The 20,008-nt window shown below is 36.6% G+C and overlaps 1 protein-coding gene across 1 annotated transcript in view; it reads left to right on the top strand.

The window, feature by feature from the left end:
• Positions 1–20,008, top strand: part of LOC150107318 (uncharacterized) — a 123,033-nt gene that overhangs the window by 1,073 nt on the left and 101,952 nt on the right. The window lies entirely within an intron of this gene.

The raw sequence follows: 20,008 nt of genomic DNA, 5'->3' as shown, positions 1-20,008 counted from the left end.
GTGAAGGTGTACCTGATGTATGATGTCTGCTCCATTCTAATATTGACAGAATATATGTGTTTTTACTCTTGTCAAGGTAAGAAGAAAGAAAGAGCCTATTGATATAATTTTTGAGCAGTGGGAAGTTAGTTCTTTGGGAAACTGGTTCAAAGCACAGATATAGAAAGAATAAAAGAGGACGATGAGAAGTTGGTGTGGCATGTTTTAAGCTGGACAGCGAATGGATATTAACAGCTACTTCTTGTGTTTTATAGATTTGATTGAGGAAAAGTGGAGGAATGGTGTCAGCAAGTTTGGCAGAACAGCACCTTTAAAAATGTTTGCAAGAGAGAGAAGGTGGAAATAGTGCCTCCAGTGACTGAAGCAAGGCCCTGGGATAAGAGTCAACATTTAATAAAATCACCCTCTTCTGGAAAATAAGTATTTTGATGCACCATTCCTGTATGTGGGGACAATATTCTAAGGTGAATTTGAGATTATACAGTGTTAAGAGTGGTATTGGTGGATAATAATGTCTTAATGTCTTGAATGAAAAAAGACATTGATTTTTTGGATGTAGTGAAAATTGTGATGTGCTAATGCAATTAGATGTTAGAGGTCTAATCAGTCAAGGAAGAGAAATCTAACCTCCCTTGGAGATCTCAGAATTTTTAATTGTGAAGGGAAGTGTAGCTTTTCTTGTGTGAAATAAGATGTTATTGTGTTTTTGTGACATTGAAGTTGACAAGGAGGTCCTTGCAGCTTATGATATACAAGCACTGAAAGGTTTACTAAATGAAAATAAGGAATGGAGCATACTATCATAGGAAAAACTATGGATAGGATTTGAGGTTAGTGATAGAAGGCCATATGTAAATATTACAGTCTCCCAACCAATGCCAGTGTCAAAGCTCTGTACTTTCACCTATGCTTTATATCTGCCTTTGTGGATGGTAGATATAGTGTTTCTGTGTTCTGTGAAAGACAGGTGACCTAGGAAGTTGTTGTTTTAAGGATACTTGCGACATAAGACTGAATGATATAATCACGTAATCACAAGAAAGATATTTATTTAACCAAATATTTCGGTCTGGAAATAGCAGACCATCGTCGGTGGTATTACAAGAACAGTTTAAAAAATATACAAGCTAGAATACTAACAATAGATCGTTGAAATTAGAACATGCCGCGTGATGTTATATCACTAAGTATGAAACGAAATTCTTGTGATTACGTGATTATATCATTCAGTCTTATGTCGCAAGTATCCTTAAAACAACAAATTCTTATCCTTCACGGGGAAAATGCTACCAAATTAACTGGTAAATTAGGAAAACTTTCAGTTATACAAGGTAGGTTACGAGCAAAGATTAATTTCTTAAAAAAGTGCCGCAACAACAAGATTATTCCCAATTTCGCTAGGATTAAAGAAACAATAAAATCTCCTGGAGCTCATAATATTTACCGGAACACAAGTTTATCTCTAATCCGTAATCAACTTAAAGCTGCTAAACGTGATCTTGCTATTCACAGTCATCAGACTTCTGATTTACGCACCTATATATCCACAAATTTGGATCCACATCTTTCTCACATAGTTCTAAATGTAGCTAAACGTTCTACTCAACGTGCTTATAATAAACTAAGTCAACATCTTAACCGTAAATATGAGGCTCTTTCGTCTAAACAATCCAAGCCATTCATAACTCCAGATAATTGGATTGTAAATATATCCGGACGTCCTTTGACTAAAAGCGAAACCCTCATCCTTTCAAAAGGACATGATTTTTCTATTGTTCCAAATAAAATACCATATCTAGATTTCCTAGTTAACATTGAAAGGAATCTTAATCATCTAACCAGCGATAAAGCTAATGCTCTTCGCCTAGAAGTCGCTTCTTCTCTACTTAAGGCTAAACTTCCTCCTTCTAACATATCTCCTTCTGAAATGAAATCTTTACAGTCCTTGAGAAAAAATAATCACCTCATTATCACTAAAGCTGACAAGGGAAAAGCAACAGTAGTTATGGACTCAGTAAATTACAGAAGAAAACTTTCTCTTTTGCTTCGAGATCGCTCCACATATCAAGAAATTTATTATAATCCAACCAACAGACAACTAAAGAAATTAAATTCTCTCCTTGATGAAGTCATCAGTTTGGATAAAGACACAATTGAAAGACTTAAAACTCATTTTGCAAGACCTCCTAGATTTTATGGCCTTCCAAAAATCCATAAGATTGACTATCCTCTTCGTCCAATAGTAGATTGCATTGATTCTCCTACTTACCGTATAGCCAAATATCTAGCTAAATTACTGAAATCTTACATTGGCAACTCGAGTTCTTTTTTAAAAAACTCCTCAGATTTCTTAGAAAAATTAAAAGATGTCTCATTACAACCTACAGATCTTATGGTTAGTTTTGATATAGAATCTTTATACACCAATGTACCTCTTAAGGAAACTTTAAAACTACTTGCTGACATCTTTCCTCAAGATATTATAAAACTATTCGATTTCGTTATACATTCTGGTTATTTCATATGTCAAAACAAATTTTATAGCCAAGTAGAAGGAACAGCCATGGGAAGTCCTCTTTCTCCAGCTTTAGCCAACTTTTATTTGGAACATTTAGAAAAAGTCCTCTTCACATCTAGTTTCCCTCTACCATCTTTTTGGGTAAGATATATAGATGACATATTTGCTATTTGGCCTCACAGTAAAAACACTTTATCTTCCTTTTTAAACAGTATTAATTCCTTACATCATCGCATAAAGTTTACTATGGAATTAGAAGAAAACAACCAGTTATCTTTTTTAGACGTTCTCCTCATCCGATCATCTTCAAATATTCTTACAACTACAGTATACAGGAAACCAACATTCACAGGTCGTTATATTCTGAAAGAATCAGCCCATCATCCATGTCATAAAACAGGAATTATAAAATGTCTCATCAAAAGAGCCAAAACTAATTGTTCTACTTTTGATTATCTACAGAAAGAACTTTCTACTATCCAGCAACACATGAAACTCGATGGCTTTTCTGAAAAAAGTATTCAACGTCTTCTTACATCTTATAATCCTCCACAAAACAACAAAGATTCAATACGTCGAGTACCTATTCCTTATATCTCCGGTATTTCAGAACCTATCGCAAGAATTTTGAAGAAATATGATTTAACAGCTACGTATTCTCCTATTAACAAATTGTCTTCTCATTTTCCTTCTCCTAAAGACAAACGCTCAACTTTATCTCTTCCTGGAGTTTATCAAATTCCTTGCAACTGTGATCTCTCTTACTTTGGACAGACTGGACGCTCTCTTGAAAAAAGAATCCAAGAACATCAATCATCCATTCTTCACAATAAACCTGAAAAGTCTGGTCTGGCTCAACACGGGATTGAAACTGACCACAGCATCCTTTGGTCCAAAACGCGCCTCTTACATAGATCCCGTTATAGGTTCGAACGTTTGTTCAAGGAAAGCGTGGAGGCCTTGCTCCATCATCCCAACCTGAATCGTAATGACTGCATATCTATATCAAAAATCTGGGAAAGCCTAATCAAGATTACTCATTAATTTTTTTTTTTTTTTTTTTTTTTTTTTTTTTTTTTTTTTTAATAGCAAATTCAATCATGTTTCTACTTCAAAATATTTCGTTTCATACTTAGTGATATAACATCACTCGGCATGTTCTAATTTCAACGATCTATTGTTAGTATTCTAGCTTGTATATTTTTTAAACTGTTCTTGTAATACCACCGACGATGGTCTGCTATTTCCAGACCGAAATATTTGGTTAAATAAATATCTTTCTTGTGATTACGTGATTATATCATTCAGACCTAGGAAGTCATGTTACTAAGATGCCTAGGTAGAATTTGAGGCTATTGTTATTTTCCTTTTCTGTTGTAAAATGGATTCCAGGAAGCTGATTGTTGAGGTGGAGGAGTTTAATGTGTCTGGGTGGTGAGGCCAAATTGAGAACACTCATTTGCATATCTTAACCAGGTAGAAGGCTTTAGAAGGGCTGAGTAAAGAACACGTTTTTCAAAATTTTGCATGAAAAAATTGGCAGGAATGAGGAACCAGTAGTAGTACCCTCCGTCTGTAAATTTTGTTCTTCCAAGAGAAATAGCCATAATGGATGGCAAAAGTAAAGCGACCTGTGGTATCATGAGGAAAAACGGTTTTTAACACATTCAGTGGCACTGATGCTTTAAAACATCAAACCAATATAGTGTATGTACTACTGCCACTTCTAAGCATCGTAATACTTATATTTCTCTGCTGCATTGCTCAGTCTGGCCTGAGCAGTCTAGTTGTATAGATGTGTAGGCACTGCGGCAAGGTCATTCTGAATGGCCTGGAGACATTCTGTCATAAATGAGGGGCAGTGAATGTGTTAAAAGTGCTAAGGTGTCATCCAAAGGAATAATAGCAATTTGACATCACCTCATTGTTTATTTCAACATGCTATCCTGATGGGCTTTTTTTTATGTTGGGCCCATACACAAGAAGTTGGCTGATCAACCTATAGTATGTTAGTACCATATATAGGTAGTGGGTTAGGAAAGGAAACTTGTTTACATTTAATTTAAAAGCCTGTATATTGTATTCCTTGGGAAATACATCAGGGGGAAGACTGTTCCACAGTACAGCAGTAGCAGGGATGAAGGAGGAGGAAAAGAAACTTGTTCTATGGGTTTCAAGGTGTACTGTTAAAGGATGTTGGGTGGCAGCTGTACATGTTCCAATGGGCTTAGTACAGAGTGGGGGAATTATTGATGCTGTTTCAGATGAACATTTCCCATGGAAATATTTATAGAATATACAAATTGTAGAGACCAAACATTTGTATGAAAGTGAGGGGAATGAGTTGTTCAGAGATGAGTCATTTATAGGTCCAATTGCTCTCCTCTGTATTGAGTCAAGCGTTTTGAGGGAGCTTTTAGGAGCCCCACTCCAAATGTGAGAACAGTATTCAATAGCTGGGCAGATTTGTGATTTGTATAAGGTTCACAGCTGTTTAGATGTGAAGTAATGTCTTGAGCAAAAAAGAAATCCTAGTTTTTTGGAAGATGAGGATGCAGGACTTGAGAGGATATGTTTTCATTCTCCAATCAGAGTAGCCTATATGCAATCAACAGACATCATGCTCTGATCTCACAGTCTTAGCTGCTGTAATTTCAAACAACATCCAATAGATAATGGATTTGAATTCCACTGTGAGCATAAATGTTTGTAATGGTCTATATGTAGTAGATGAATTTCAAGAAAAATTGCTCAGTTTGAGACCACTGATTATCAGAGGCTTGAAATGTTGAAGGCTTGCAAAAAGTTTTGCTTGACCTCCAGAGCAAGGCTGTTCAGATTACCTAAGTCTTAGTCCACCGATAGTACTAATGTATAATAGATTTACAGCATTTCATGGATGAGATTCATATAAAAAAAAATAATAATTTAAAAAAAAAAATCAGAAATCCTGAAATTTGGTAAAAGCAGTAGGAGAAAGTTGGATTCAGCAACAGCTGTCCAAATATGGAGAAGGTCAAATTTTGGATGGTTGAAGTAAAGCTTGTATGGTACTCAGTGGCATTGTGTGCTCATTTTGGTTTGGTATGCTATTGTGTGGCTTATATAACCTGTGCTACAAAATTCACTTCAGTTTGATGTATGATTGCAGTTTTATTGATGTATGAAAGTTTTAAGAGTGCATAGTAATTGGTCTTAATCTTAATTAGGCTAATATAATTAACTTTGAATACTTTATCAATTAATTGTAACCAAATCTGCATAGAGTGGGGATCAATGTGTTTGTTTTAAGATATATTAGAAAACAATAATTGAGAATGCTATATTTGGTTGGTATATTTAAATTACTCAAAGGTGTAATTCAGAAGAGGAGGACGAGGCTTACCTCCTTCGACTACAATCATACACTTTGCAAAAGCTCTGGCATAAAACGGTACATTCAGTAGATCGTCAACAACTTTCCCATTGTAAATATGGGCAAAAAAGTTATAAATTGTTTGTAGAAAATTATGTTGAAAACTTGTCTACATCAATGTCCTAAAACTCGGAAAACAAAAACAGCAACTCATGACAAATGGCAACTTTAAGTTGGATTAGTGACACAATAACCAATCACAGCCACTGATTTCTGGGTGCTGTTGTCTCAGTGCATACACTGCCTTGCCTTCTGGATGGTTTAAAACCACTGGAACTCTAAGAATTTGATCCACTGCACCATTTATATGTCTATTCAAAGGGCTTAAAGGTGTCTGTATTTGTGACCACACACCCGGGCTATTAACTTGAATATGATGCAATATTTACTCATTGAAAAGTGTCCTATTCGTGAAGCATTGGTATATTGTGTTTAATTTTATTAATCAGAAAGCCAGGAAACAATTATGGGATTCTTTAACAGGAATAAATGCAAAAATATAATATTGGTATTATTGCTATTCCGTGGGTGAGCACCAGATACCAAGCACACCCTGAATATGTGCCCCTGCTATTTATATATATGTATATAAAGGAAAAACAATGTGAGAGAATTATAGAAGTATTTCTCTACTGAGTGTTCTCTTCTAGGTTTACATCATTTCATGGATGGGATTCTCGTTAAAAAAAAAAAAAAATTAAAAAAAAGTTAGAAATATGGAAATGCAGTAAAAGCAATGGGAAAAAGTTGTATTCAGCAACGACTGCCCAAATATGAAGGTCAAATTTGGATGATCGAAGTGAAGATCTTATGGTACCTATTTATCAGTGGCATTTGTGTCCATTTGTTGGGTGTGGTTTATACAACCCATGCTACAAAACAACTAAGCTAGTTATGTTGAATTTTTTCTTGACAATTATTCATAAGACTATTACACTTTTTTTATAAAATCTTTATCAAGTAGCTTTATTTTTATCCTCCTACATGTTTCGCCAATCCGTTTCTATTGGCATCCTCAGGGAATACAAATCAGTAAGCAAAAATGAAGGTTACAGACTAGGTTATAACCGATGGTTCTAAATCATACAAAAAATTGGTATTGTGCGTGACAATGTGCGTGTCTCGTTAACGTGATTTATTCGTAATGACTCATGACGTAATTGTTATGAAAGTTCATTTCTTTGATATTTAATGATCTGATAAAAGTTTTCCAAATTTCTGGTAAAATTAGACCTTGATTCTTGTTTAGGTTTTCAGTTTTACGGACGACTGTAGCTGCTTCTTTAAAGATTCTTGAATGGCAGTTATCTTCTATGTATGGCATAAGGCTCTTATCCCACTTAATGTGATGGTTAGTAGAGGCAAAGTGGCATGAAAGGCCTGAAATGTCTTGTCTGTTATTTCTGACATATCCTATGTGTTCTTTCTTTCTCGTTTCGAAGCTTCTAGATGTCTGACCTACGTAACTAATACCACATGAACAAGGAATATTATATACTCCAGAGTATTTGTAGAATGGGTGAGGATCTTTCGGTGATCTTAAAAATTTCCGAATAGTGTTGATTGGTTTGAATGCCACTCTGATCTTATGTGGTTTTAAAAGGTTAGCTAATTTTTTGGAAAGGTTGTTGACAAAAGGAATCGTAATTGTACTGATGTATTGGACGTCATCACGTTGTCGATGTGGTATATCAGTAAATAGAATCTTGTTATAGAGTCTTTTAGGGTAACCATTTAAAGAAAGTTCTCTGGATATTGTGGTTAATTCCGTGAGTAGATCATCCTTGTCTGTCGTATACTGTATAGCTCTTTTCTTGAGACTATGGATAATGCTAATTTTCTGAGCTATGTGATGAGCTGAGTTGAAATGGAGGTAACGTCCAGTATTTGTAGGTTTTCTGTATACAGATAGGTTGATACTATTATTGGATTGTTTCTTTATTAAAACGTCAAGGAATGGCAGTTTTTTATCTTTTTCCATTTCTAATGTGAATTTGATGGTATTGTGGAAACTATTGATTTGGTTGAGGTAATTCATTAGTTCTTCTTTTGTATGATCCCAAATGATAAAGATGTCATCTACATATCTGTACCAAATTTTCGGTTTTGGAACGATCTGGGTTAAGATTTTTTTCTCTAGATCTTCCATGAATAAGTCAGAGAATATCCAGAGAACTTTCTTTAAATGGTTACCCTAAAAGACTCTATAACAAGATTCTATTTACTGATATACCACATCGACAACGTGATGACGTCCAATACATCAGTATAATTACGATTCCGTTTGTCAACAACCTTTCCAAAAAATTAGCTAACCTTTTAAAACCACATAAGATCAGAGTGGCATTCAAACCAATCAACACTATTCGGAAATTTTTAAGATCACCGAAAGATCCTCACCCATTCTACAAATACTCTGGAGTATATAATATTCCTTGTTTATGTGGTATTAGTTACGTAGGTCAAACATCTAGAAGCTTCGAAACGAGAAAGAAAGAACACATAGGATATGTCAGAAATAACAGACAAGACATTTCAGGCCTTTCGTGCCACTTTGCCTCTACTAACCATCACATTGAGTGGGATAAGAGCCTTATGCCATACATAGAAGATAACTACCATTCAAGAACCTTTAAAGAAGCAGCTACAGTCGTCCGTAAAACTGAAAACCCAAACAAGAATCAAGGTCTAATTTTACCAGAAATTTGGAAAACTTTTATCAGATCATTAAATATCAAAGAAATGAACTTTCATAACAATTACGTCATGAGTCATTACGAATAAATCACGTTAACGAGACACGCACATTGTCACGCACAATACCAATTTTTTGTATGATTTAGAACCATCGGTTATAACCTAGTCTGTAACCTTCATTTTTGCTTACTGATTTGTATTCCCTGAGGATGCCAATAGAAACGGATTGGCGAAACATGTAGGAGGATAAAAATAAAGCTACTTGATAAAGATTTTATAAAAAAAGTGTAATAGTCTTATAACTAAGCTAGTTGTTTACTCAGAAGGTGACTCAGAGCATCATGGGGGTAGCTATGATTCTGTAGACAGTTCAGGAAAGAACCCTTCTTGGTTATGACCCTGTTAATGAGAGAATACTTTGTATTAGACTTATGGCTCATCCTACCAGTTAAGAGATCAGTAATGACAGAAGACTTCAGCTCAATCCTAACAAGACAAAGATTATGGTTCTCAGAGGAAATACAGACAGAAAAGCTGTATCAATGGCAGTAGTTTATGCACCCTACATCAGATAGGCCTGATGAAGAGAGTGAGGAATTCTATGAAAGCTTAGACTGTTTTGGACTGCCTACCAAGGAGAGATATACTTTACATCTTAGGGGACTTTAATGCAAAGGTGGGAAAGAGTATGAGAGTAAGGACTGAGTGTGGCATGTTTGGTCTGGGTGAATGTAACATCCATGGTGAAAGACTGTTGGAATTTGCCTATGCTAACAGATCAGTTATTACCAAGCATGCTTCTAGAAACATCCACAATAGACCTATACTTGGACATCTAACATTGATAGGTCAAGGAACCAGATAGATTACATCCCAATAAGAAGACCAAGAGATCCATGGATATCAGATTCAACATGGGAACTAATCAAAAGAAGATGATTGGAAAACGGTGATTGAAGGGGGTGGTTGGACATCCAACATTGATAGGTCAAGGCACCAGATTGATTACATCCCAGTTCTCCAGCAGTGGAGGACAAGCATAATGTGCATACTTGTCCTCATACGATCTCATACAGAGGTAGCAGGGTTTTTTCCTCCTGGAAACTCGGGTTTTTCATCCTACATGCAGACGAATTGGCCTTGAGTACACACTCAATTTACAGACAAAAAATACTAGTGGTGGTGGTGGTGGGCAGCAGATGGCACTGGTGTAGGTGATGATGGTAATGGTGGTTCACTGTAGTTGGCAGAGATGGAGAGTTGTAGAGTAGGTGCCCTCCCTCGATGAGTCTTTGGACTCATCGGAGGTGTCACGTAATAATAATAATAAAAAACAAAGAGACACAGGGACTGAAGAATATAGGAGATTATATAGCGAAGTCAGAAGAACCATCAAGCAGGACAAGGAAAAGTTTTATACTAATAAATGTGAAGAGATAGTTTCAGATGAGGAGGCACAATTATAAAAGGATGTTTCATTTAGTTTGTGACCTAAAGCACAAATTTAAGCCTAAAACGAATGTCATTAAAGACAGGAATGGAGCACTACTAACAGAAGAATTGGAAATCAAAAACAGATGAAAAGAATACTGTGAGGAACTGTACAGCACAGTGGATAAAGAAAATTTAGAGGAACCCTCTCACCCGGAAAATTTAGATTTGGAACCTCCTCCTCCACTTAGGCATGAAGTTGAAAGAGCAGTTAAGCAGCTTAACAGCAGTAAGGTCCCAGGTGCAAATAGAATCCCAACAGAGTTAACTAAAGCCACAGGGGATGGAGGGATAAGAGTGTTTCATGGATTGATTGTCTGTGCGGTTAGCCTAGTGGCTGTGTGCTTCGCAACCATATGACTGGGGAAGGAGTATCCCAGGTTTGATTCCCTTCGAAGACGTAAGGAATTTGAGGATCTTCCTCAGCCATAGCCAAGTTAGCCGGTCTTGGGTGCCGGCAGTAGGGTTTTTTCCACCAGTTTATCTGGTGTTTTTCATCCCGCAAGCAGGCAAACTGGCCCCGTGAACACACACGGATCTACAGCCATAAATATTTAACCCTCCCACGAGGGGGGGGCTCAACTCGCCCCGATAGTGACGGTGGAGAAAAAGGGAGGAAACTCCATACGAATAAATAAATAAATAGATTGATTACAAGGATATGGGAGACAGGATTGTGGCCTAGAGACCAGAAGAAGTCTGTTTTTGTACCACTACATAAGAAGGGAGATGTGAATGATTGCAAGAACTATTAGTTTAATCTCTCATGCAACATGATTTTATTGAAGATCATGCTAAATAGAATTGAGGCCAGATCCTTTGCATTAGAACATGGAAAAGTATAAAGAATTTAAACTCCCTATGGTAATGTGTTTCTTAGACTACTCTAAAGCTTTTGACTGTTCAGCATGTGAAACAATGAAAAGAATGGATTTCCTCAACACACTATCAGGCTGATATCTAACTTGTACAGGAAGCAAGAAGCCACTGTAAAAACAGGTGTTGGATTAATTTATTGGCTTCAGGTTGGAAAGGGAATTAGGCAAGGATGTCTACTTTCTCCTCACTTGTTCAGTATCTATGCTGAGGACATCATGTGCGAAGCATTGGATAAACTCAAGACAGAAATTAGGACAGGTGGTAGATTGATTAGTAATCTGAGGTATGCTAATATACTCACTCCTCTGTAATGACAAGGAAGAACTTGGACAAATTCTTGACAAAGTTAAGAGATCAATAATAGCAGAAGACTTTAGCTCCATCCTAAGAAGACAAAGATTATGGTTCTCAAAGGAAATACAGACAGGAAAGCTCTTGAGAAACAAGTGTACCTTAATGGAGAAAGAATTGAGGAAGTCAGCAAGTTGGTGTACCTGGGATTCATTATTAATGTGAAGAATTGCTGTTCAGAATATGTAAGAACAAGATTAGGAATGGCTAAAACAACATTCAGAGACTTGTCTAAAATTCGGAAGGATGGATCTGTCTCCACAGGAACAAAGTTGAAGATTTTGGATGCAGTTGTTTTTCCAATAGCGATTTATGAATGTGGGCCTTGGAACCTAAAGAAGTCAGATAAGAAAAGGATAGGTGCTTTTGAGATGTGGTTTTACAGAGAGCTGGTGAGGATATTATACTGAAAGGCATACAAATGAATGGATCAGAAAAGATCAGTAGAACTTCGAGGCTCCTTAAGGATACTGACAGATGAAAGTTAAAATATTTTGGACACATTGGAAGGAGGACTTTTTACAACAGCAATAGAAGGTAAAGTTGTCAGTGAGATGGATGCATGGTGTGAAGTGACTGATCTTTAGAGTGTTGAAGCCTCCAGAAAGGCATACAACAGGACTATATGGCAAGGACAGATGCCATATGGCATCTGTGAATGTCCAATGAACAGATGATGATGATACTTAAGAAAGACTTAGAAAATTATAGAAGACAAACTTGCAGAACAACCAGCTCACTTTAAGGCAAATAGTTGAGAAATCATGGAATATAACAAGAATATGTATTTAAATATGAATATGAAACATTAGAATCCACATTCAATAATTCTAAAGAATTCTACATAATTATAATGGGTGATTTTAATGCCAAAATTGACATTAAAGATGACCATCTGAACTCCATCGGTAAATTTGGATTTGGATAGAGGAATGAAAGAGGAGAAAGACTTGTTGAATTTGCAGAAGAAAATAACCTCTTTATTATGAACAGCTTTTTCAAGAAGAAAATCAACCGAAAATGGACTTGGAGAAGCCCAAATGGACAAACTTACAATGAAATATGCTTCATCCTCTCCAACAGAAGATATATAATAAATAATACCGAAGTGCTTAATAGATTTAACACAGGAAGTGACCACAGACTAGTAGGGGCAAAAGTATGGATCAACAAAAAATGGGAACGGAATAAGCTCATAAGAAAAAAGTCCAATTTAGTGAATCTACAAAACCTCTACCACAATAAAAACTGTTATAGAGAATCACTCAAAAATGAACTAAAAAAGTTAAACACAGATACCACCATCGATGATGCTAATGAAATATTAACAAAATCTATCTTGAATTGTGCACTAGAAGCAGGAGGTGTAAAAAAGCACCAAGGAGAGGAAAAACTAAGACAGGAAACCTTAGATCTGATGAAGAAAAGAAGAGATGAAAAGAGATTTGAATGACACCAATAAAATAGAATATACGGAAATTTGTAAAACTATACGTAAAAGGATGAAACATGAACTTAGATCGTATAATACTAGGAAAATTAAAGATACAATAGAAAAACAATAGTAATATGAAGGTCCTAAGACGAACATTATCAGTTGGAACAAAGGAAATAGCTGCTGTAAGAGGAAAAAATGGTGAACTGATAAAAAAAATAGAGATGCAATAATCAAAAGAATTCAGGAATTTTATACTGAACTCTATGAAGACGAAGATCGGGACATCCAAGAATCATCTATGGATTACTCAAGTGAAGAAGAACATGATGCCCTTGAGATCTTACAAGGTGAAGTGGAAATGGCACTGCTGGAAATGAAGAATGGAAAGGCCCCAGGAGAAGATGGAATTATGGTAGACTTCTTAAAACTGGGAGGAAGCCCTGTCGTCAAACAGTTGAGTAAACTCGTCAATAAATGCCTAAAACAGAGAAAAATTCCGAAAAAATTGGAACAATTCACTTCTAATATTAATTTTTAAAAAGGGCAATAAGGAAGAAATTAAAAACTACAGACCTATAAGCCTACTCCCCACCATATATAAAGTTTTCAGAAAAATTATAAATAATAGAATAAAATCTAAACTAGAGGGAATGCAATCCTGTGAACAAGCTGGATTTAGGAAGAATTGCAATACTTTGGACCATATTCACACATTAAGACAGCTCATTGAAAAATCAATTGAATACGATAAACCCTTATGTCTGGCCTATATAGACTATGAAAAAGCATTTGATTCAGTTAAAACATCTGCAACACTAAAAGCACTTGAAACCCAGGGAACTGAGAAACCATATATTGAAACACTAAAACATATTTACAATAATGCAACTGCTGTAATTAAATTATATAAAAACAGTGAAAGTTCCCAATACAAAAAGGCATCCGGCAAGGCGACACCATATCTACCAAATTATTTACAGCTGCACTAGAGGAAATCTTTAGAAGCCTTGATTGGGAAACAAAAGGAATAAATATAAATGGAGAAAGGCTGCATCATCTGAAATTTGCATATGATATTGTCCTGATAGCAGATAATCTTGAAGATCTGGAAGAAAGGCTAAATCAGCTAAACGAAGCCTCCAGAGAAATTGGATTAAAAATAAATAGAGAAAAAACAAAAAAAAAATAAAGATGAATAAATACATAAACCATAGAACTATTAAAGTTGAAAACCATGAAATAGAACAAGTTACTTCATATGTATATTTGGGCCAATTGTTATCCTTTGAGGAGTGCCAAAGGAAAGAGATTGAACGAAGAATTCACCTTGGACAGATGGCTTATGGGAAAATGAGAGACATATTCAGAAGTGACATCCCTGTGAGTCTAAAAAGCAAAGCTTTCGACCAGTGCATACTTCCTGTCCTAACATATGGAGGAGAAACATGGACTTTAACAGAAGGCCTAAACAAAAAGCTGCAAACAACACAACATCGCATGGAAAGAAGTATGCTAAAAATAACATTAAGAGATAGGAAGACAAATATCTGGATAAGATCTCAAACAGGTGTCATGGATGTTGTAAAATCATTAAACAGGCTAAGCGGAGATGGGCTGGCCATATTGCCAGATGCAGTGATGGGAGATGGACTAGAAAAACAACACAACAGAGTGGAGACCAATGGACGGAGCAAGACAAAGAGGTAGACCGAGAAGAAGGTGGAGAGATGAACTGGAACAAATTGCAGGAGTGAGATGGATGGGAGAAGCAGAAAACCAGGTGATCTGGAAAATCATGGGGGAGACCTTCGTCCAGCAGTGGACAAAACCAGAAGGTTGAAGAAGAAGAAGATGTATTTAAATTTTGTTGATTTAGAAAATATGTGATAAGTGTTAAGAGAAATAATCTTACATAAATAAAATTATGCTATAGCCTATACTTTAGTTGAAATTCAGCTGTTAGAATTATTATTATTACAGGCTATTCCAAGAGATCCTTAGACTCATTGAGGGAGGCCTTAAACATCATATCAAGAACTATCCAACATTTGTGCAGTATCTATCATATTTTGTTTTGAACCCATTCACAGTTATGGCACCCACAACAGACTCTGGCAACCTATTCCACTCATTCATCACTCTCCAAGCAAAAAAACCTACTTCTAACACCCTTGCTAACTACACTCTTACCTCTCTCCATCAACCACCCTCCTATCTCACCAAATCTATATCCATCCCCATGGATAGTCCCCCCCCCCCCTAGTTCTCCCACCATTAGACCTGTACTGAAAAATTTCCTGTGAATTAATCTTGTAAAATTCCCTGAATAATTTATGTCTCAATCATATCACCCCTTTTCTGCCTAACAGCTAGTTTCTGCAACCCACAAATCTTCAACCTGTTCTCGTAAGATTCATTCCATAGACCTGAAGAGGATCCAGAGGCGAGTGACCAAGATGGTCACTCACCTCTGGATCCTCTTCACCTCCTCCTCATCCCCAAGAAACTGGTGCCCAGATCTGTGTGCAGTAGTCAAGATGGGGATCTTATCAATGCTCAATAAAGAAGAACAATAATCTGCTTGTCTCTGCTCGTCAAAGTATTCTTCGGTAACCAAGTAATCGGATGAGCTGCTTTAGCCACTTTTGCTATTTGTCCCCTGAACTTTAACTCCCTATCCACTAACACTCCCAAGTCTCTGGCTTTGTCAATTTTCTGGAGTACAGTTCCACCAATGTGGTATGCAGCTGGTAATCTTTTCACCCCAAAATGCATGACCTTACACTTTGCCTCATTAAACTGACATCCATTCTCCTTTGCCAAGTCTTTCAATCTATGCAAATCATCCTGCAAAATTTTGACATCATCTGTATTAACTATTGCTCTACCCAACTTTGCATCATCAGCAAATAACTATAGAGTTCCTCTCAGATTCTTTCCTACATTGTTAATGTACAAATTAAACAGTAGTGGTCATAGAAGAGAACCTTGTGGCATGCCACTAGTTGCAGACTGTCTTTTAGACTCTACTCCTGAATAAACTACTCTCTGATGTTTCTCCATCAACCATCCTCCTATCCATCTCACCAAACCTATATCCATCCCCATGTGCTGCAGTTTACTCATTAAAATTCCATGTGGTATCCTGTCAAATGCCTTTGCAAAGTCCAGCAGTATCACTGTAAACTCATTACCTTTATCCAACTCAGTGTCACTGTATTAAAAAATGTAATCAAGTTACTGAGGCATGGCCTACCTTTCACAAAACCATGCTACTCCCATATAGTATCCCATACCTCTCATTTCTATCTACCATTCTTGTATTTTACTCTTGACCAACTTCTCCAATACTTGGACAACAATTCCTGATATGCCGATTGGTCGAAAATTTGCTACATCATTCTTGGAGATCGGTCGGTAATTTGCTACATCAGCCTTGGAGCCTCCTTTATGCAGTGGAACTATTTTCCCCTCTTTCCATCCCCTCGGGACTAACCCAGAGCTGAGATTTAGATGAAACAGTATGGTCAAGGGCACTGACAATTCCTTTACGGCTTCATGTAAAACTCGAACTGGTATACCATCCAAATCCCACAGCTGTATTCATGTTGAGGTTCTGTAATATTCTATGCACCATTTCATTTACCCCATTTCCCATATTAGCCTTTGGTTCCATTCCTGCAATATCACCACCAGGATGATATACTCTTGCAAAGTGTTCACTTAGTAATCCTACTATTTTGACTGATTTAGTTACCTCCCTACCATCAGCATTCATTAAAATCATTTTGTCATATACATTATTTCTTTTACTTGTAGCATATCAAAAAGAACTGTTTGGGATTCTCTTTAGCCTGCATTGCTAACTTCCTTTCATACTCAGCTTTTACTTATCTTACCACACTAGTTACCCTTCTGCCCTATGCCTTGTTCTGTTCATATGCTTGCGGGTCACCTTTCTCCTTAAGTTCCCTCCACAATTGTTTCTTTTTTTTTTTTTTTTTTTTTTTGCTGCTGCTCCAGCTTAATGATATTCATCTATTTAACTCCCACTTGTACTGTCCTGACTCTAGACACAGTCTGCCATTACCTCCCTCAGACACTCCTTTTCCACTTCCCATGCACTATCAACATCCAGCCCTTGCTCAGGCAGTATACAATTTGTATCAATGAGAAAGTAAGAAAAGCAGTCAGAAATAACATTAGAAAATATAAAAACAATTCAAAATATGATAGAGAACAAATCACTGAAAAGGATCAAACAAGGATCACATAGAATGAAAAAGTGCATTCCAAAACTGAGAAATAAGGAGTAGTAAATATTACTATTATTATTATTGTATATGGGCACCTCTATGGAGTCTGAAGGCTCATCATGGGAGACGCAAAGTATCTACACAATCTGTCATATCTTTCCTTGAACTCATTGATAGAAAATGCACTAACAAGACCATTCCATTCATTCACAACTTTCCAAGTGAAAACTTTACTCCTCATGCAACTGCTAATCACACTTTTACTCAACTGCCAGGGATGACCTCTTGTTCTGCACCCTGTAGCCAAGTGCTGAAACATTTCCCTTACATCATTCCTATAAAACCCTTTATAAGTAACTTTAATATTTCTATCATATCCCTCATTTTTGCATATTCACAATCTTCTACAGCCCACACACCTTCAACCTATCTTCATAGGGAACATGCCACAGATTACTGACCACTCTGGTTGCTTATCTCTGAATACTTTCCACACTTCCTCATCCCCAAGAAATCAGGGAGACCAGACCTGAGCAGAGTAATGTGAGTGTGGATGTATCAAGGCCTTATAAAGAGGAATAACAACTTATCTGTACTTATTAGTGTGTTCTTCAATAGCAAAGTAATCTTATGAGCTACCTTAGCAGTTTATCCTCTAAACTTCAAATCTCTAACACCATCACTCAATCCCTATCTTCATCTATTCCCTGGAGTACAGTTCCATCAATGTGGTACACAGCTCTTTATCCCAAAATGAATAACTTTACATTTCTCCACATTAAATTGACACAATTATCTTTTGCCCATTCTCACAGCCTGTTTAAATCATCCTGCACTCTCCACATCGTCTTGATTCACTATAACTCTACCGAATTTTGCATCATTAGGAAACAGCTGAATATTTCCTTTCAGGTTATTTCCTATATTAGTTATGTACAAACTAAATGGTAGTGGCCCTAGTACTTAACCTTGTGGCACTTCAAGAGTTTTTTTCTGGATTCTGCTCCTCCATATACCACTTTTTTGATATCTGTTCAGCAGCTACATTCTTATCCACATGGCCAGTGTCATGTCCATCCCTATTTCTTCTAATTTGCTTAACAAGTTCTATATGGTATTCTGTCAAATGACTGCAGAATGATTGTGTAGCCATTTCCAATATCCAACTCAGGTTTCACTCTATTATAAAAAATTAATAAATTACTAAGGCATGACTGACCCTTCACAAAACCTTGTTGTCTCTCATAAAGTAGCATATTCTTATCCACCATTCTTGCATTATCTTTTTGACCAATTTTTCTAGCACTTTTGCTACCACTCCCTGGGATACTGATTTGTCTATAATTTGCTACTACAATCTTAGAACCTCCTTTATGCAAGGAGGAACTCTCTTGGAACTCTACCAGAGCTGAGATTTAAATTAAAGAGCCAGGTCAGAGGCACTGCCAATTGCCTTGAACATTCCTGCAAAACGTATCCCATTTAATCCCACAGCTGTTTATATTGAGATTTTTCAATATCCCATGAGCCTCCAATTCATCCACCTCTGTTCCTGCAGAAATCTCTGTAATATGTCACAGCATTTACCTTACTTGTATGATACACCATTGCAAAGTGGTCACTTAGTAATTCAGCTATTTTATCTGCTTCTGTCACCTTGTGATCATTAAGGTTATTCTTCCATAGTCATTCCTCCTCTTACTTGCTACATAGCAAAAGAATTCTTTGGAATTTCCTTTGGACTGCTCATCTAGTTTCTTCTTGTAATTGGATTTTACCTTCCTTACCATACTGATCACCTTTCTTGCCTGAACCGAATACTGTTCATAAGTTTTCTGGTCACCTTTCTTCTTTTATGTTCTCCACAACATTTTCTTTTTCTGAAGCTCATGCTTAATGATATTACTCATCCATCTAAATCCTACCTGATTAATCCTCCTTACCTCAGGTTTACAATTTAACCCTTTCAGGACTGGAAGGACTTATGAAGTAATTCAAAGTTTGTAGGTATTAAAATGACTTTATTAGGTATCTATTTAACATAAAACATCACCATTATGTAGAAAAAAAAATCATAGGTTTTATAGAATTTCATGGGACACGTGTCCCAATGGACGTAAAGGGTTGCAAATAAATTAAAATTTTATGTGGAGACACATGTGTCCCACGGTCCTGAAAGGGTTAATATTGCTTCCTCTAGATTCCTTTTAACTATCTCCCATGCACTACTAACATCTTTCCCTTTTAGAGTTTTATGCCTGGTCACAGCTTCAAGCTTCCTCTTAAGCTTGTCATAATCAACTGCCTTGTGGTGCACACATACCTCTTCTTGATAGAATATTCCTGGTTTTTTACATTCTCTCAAGTCAAGAGAGACCACTTTCCCCAATTGGAAGCTACCTTGGTTACAACTAGCTCTTCTGATCCTATGAACAGGTTCAATGCTCCTACATCCCAAGTCCTTTCCATCACATGTTGCCTTAAGTAATTATCTCTCATTAGGTGTATAAATTCCATTTCCTTCCTGCTATGTGATCACTCTTTGTTTCAATCTATATCTCCATAGTTGAAGTCCTCCATAATAATCACTCGACTTGCATTCTACTAATTTGCTGATGCATGTCTTCTAGATCATCCCTGGACCTGCCCTCCCCCCCCCCCCCCCAAAAAAAAAACTATAGCAACCAACCATATATTTTGTCTTATTGGCCTTGATCTAACACCAGGCTGCAATTCATCTGCTATCATTAACAGTACCCTCCCCCATCCTATCATCTCTATCTTCCCTGAAAATACTAAACCTACATCATCTGCTGTTAGCCAAGTCTCACTAATGCCTATAACTTTTGGTGAGGTTACACTAAACAATGCATCCTTTTTTAGCCCTTAATCAACTTTACTTCCTGCATTGACCACCATATTCAATATTTTTGCTTGAATCACTGTATTCTGACTTGTTGGTT

The sequence above is a fragment of the Typopeltis vanoorti genome, chromosome 4, assembly GCF_054136105.1.
Source record: "Typopeltis vanoorti isolate ZY-2024b chromosome 4, IOZ_Tvanoo_1.0, whole genome shotgun sequence".
NCBI classification, from domain to species: domain Eukaryota; kingdom Metazoa; phylum Arthropoda; class Arachnida; order Uropygi; family Thelyphonidae; genus Typopeltis; species Typopeltis vanoorti.
Note: the sequence above shows the minus strand (reverse complement) of the source record. Positions and strands in the feature narration are given on the sequence as shown.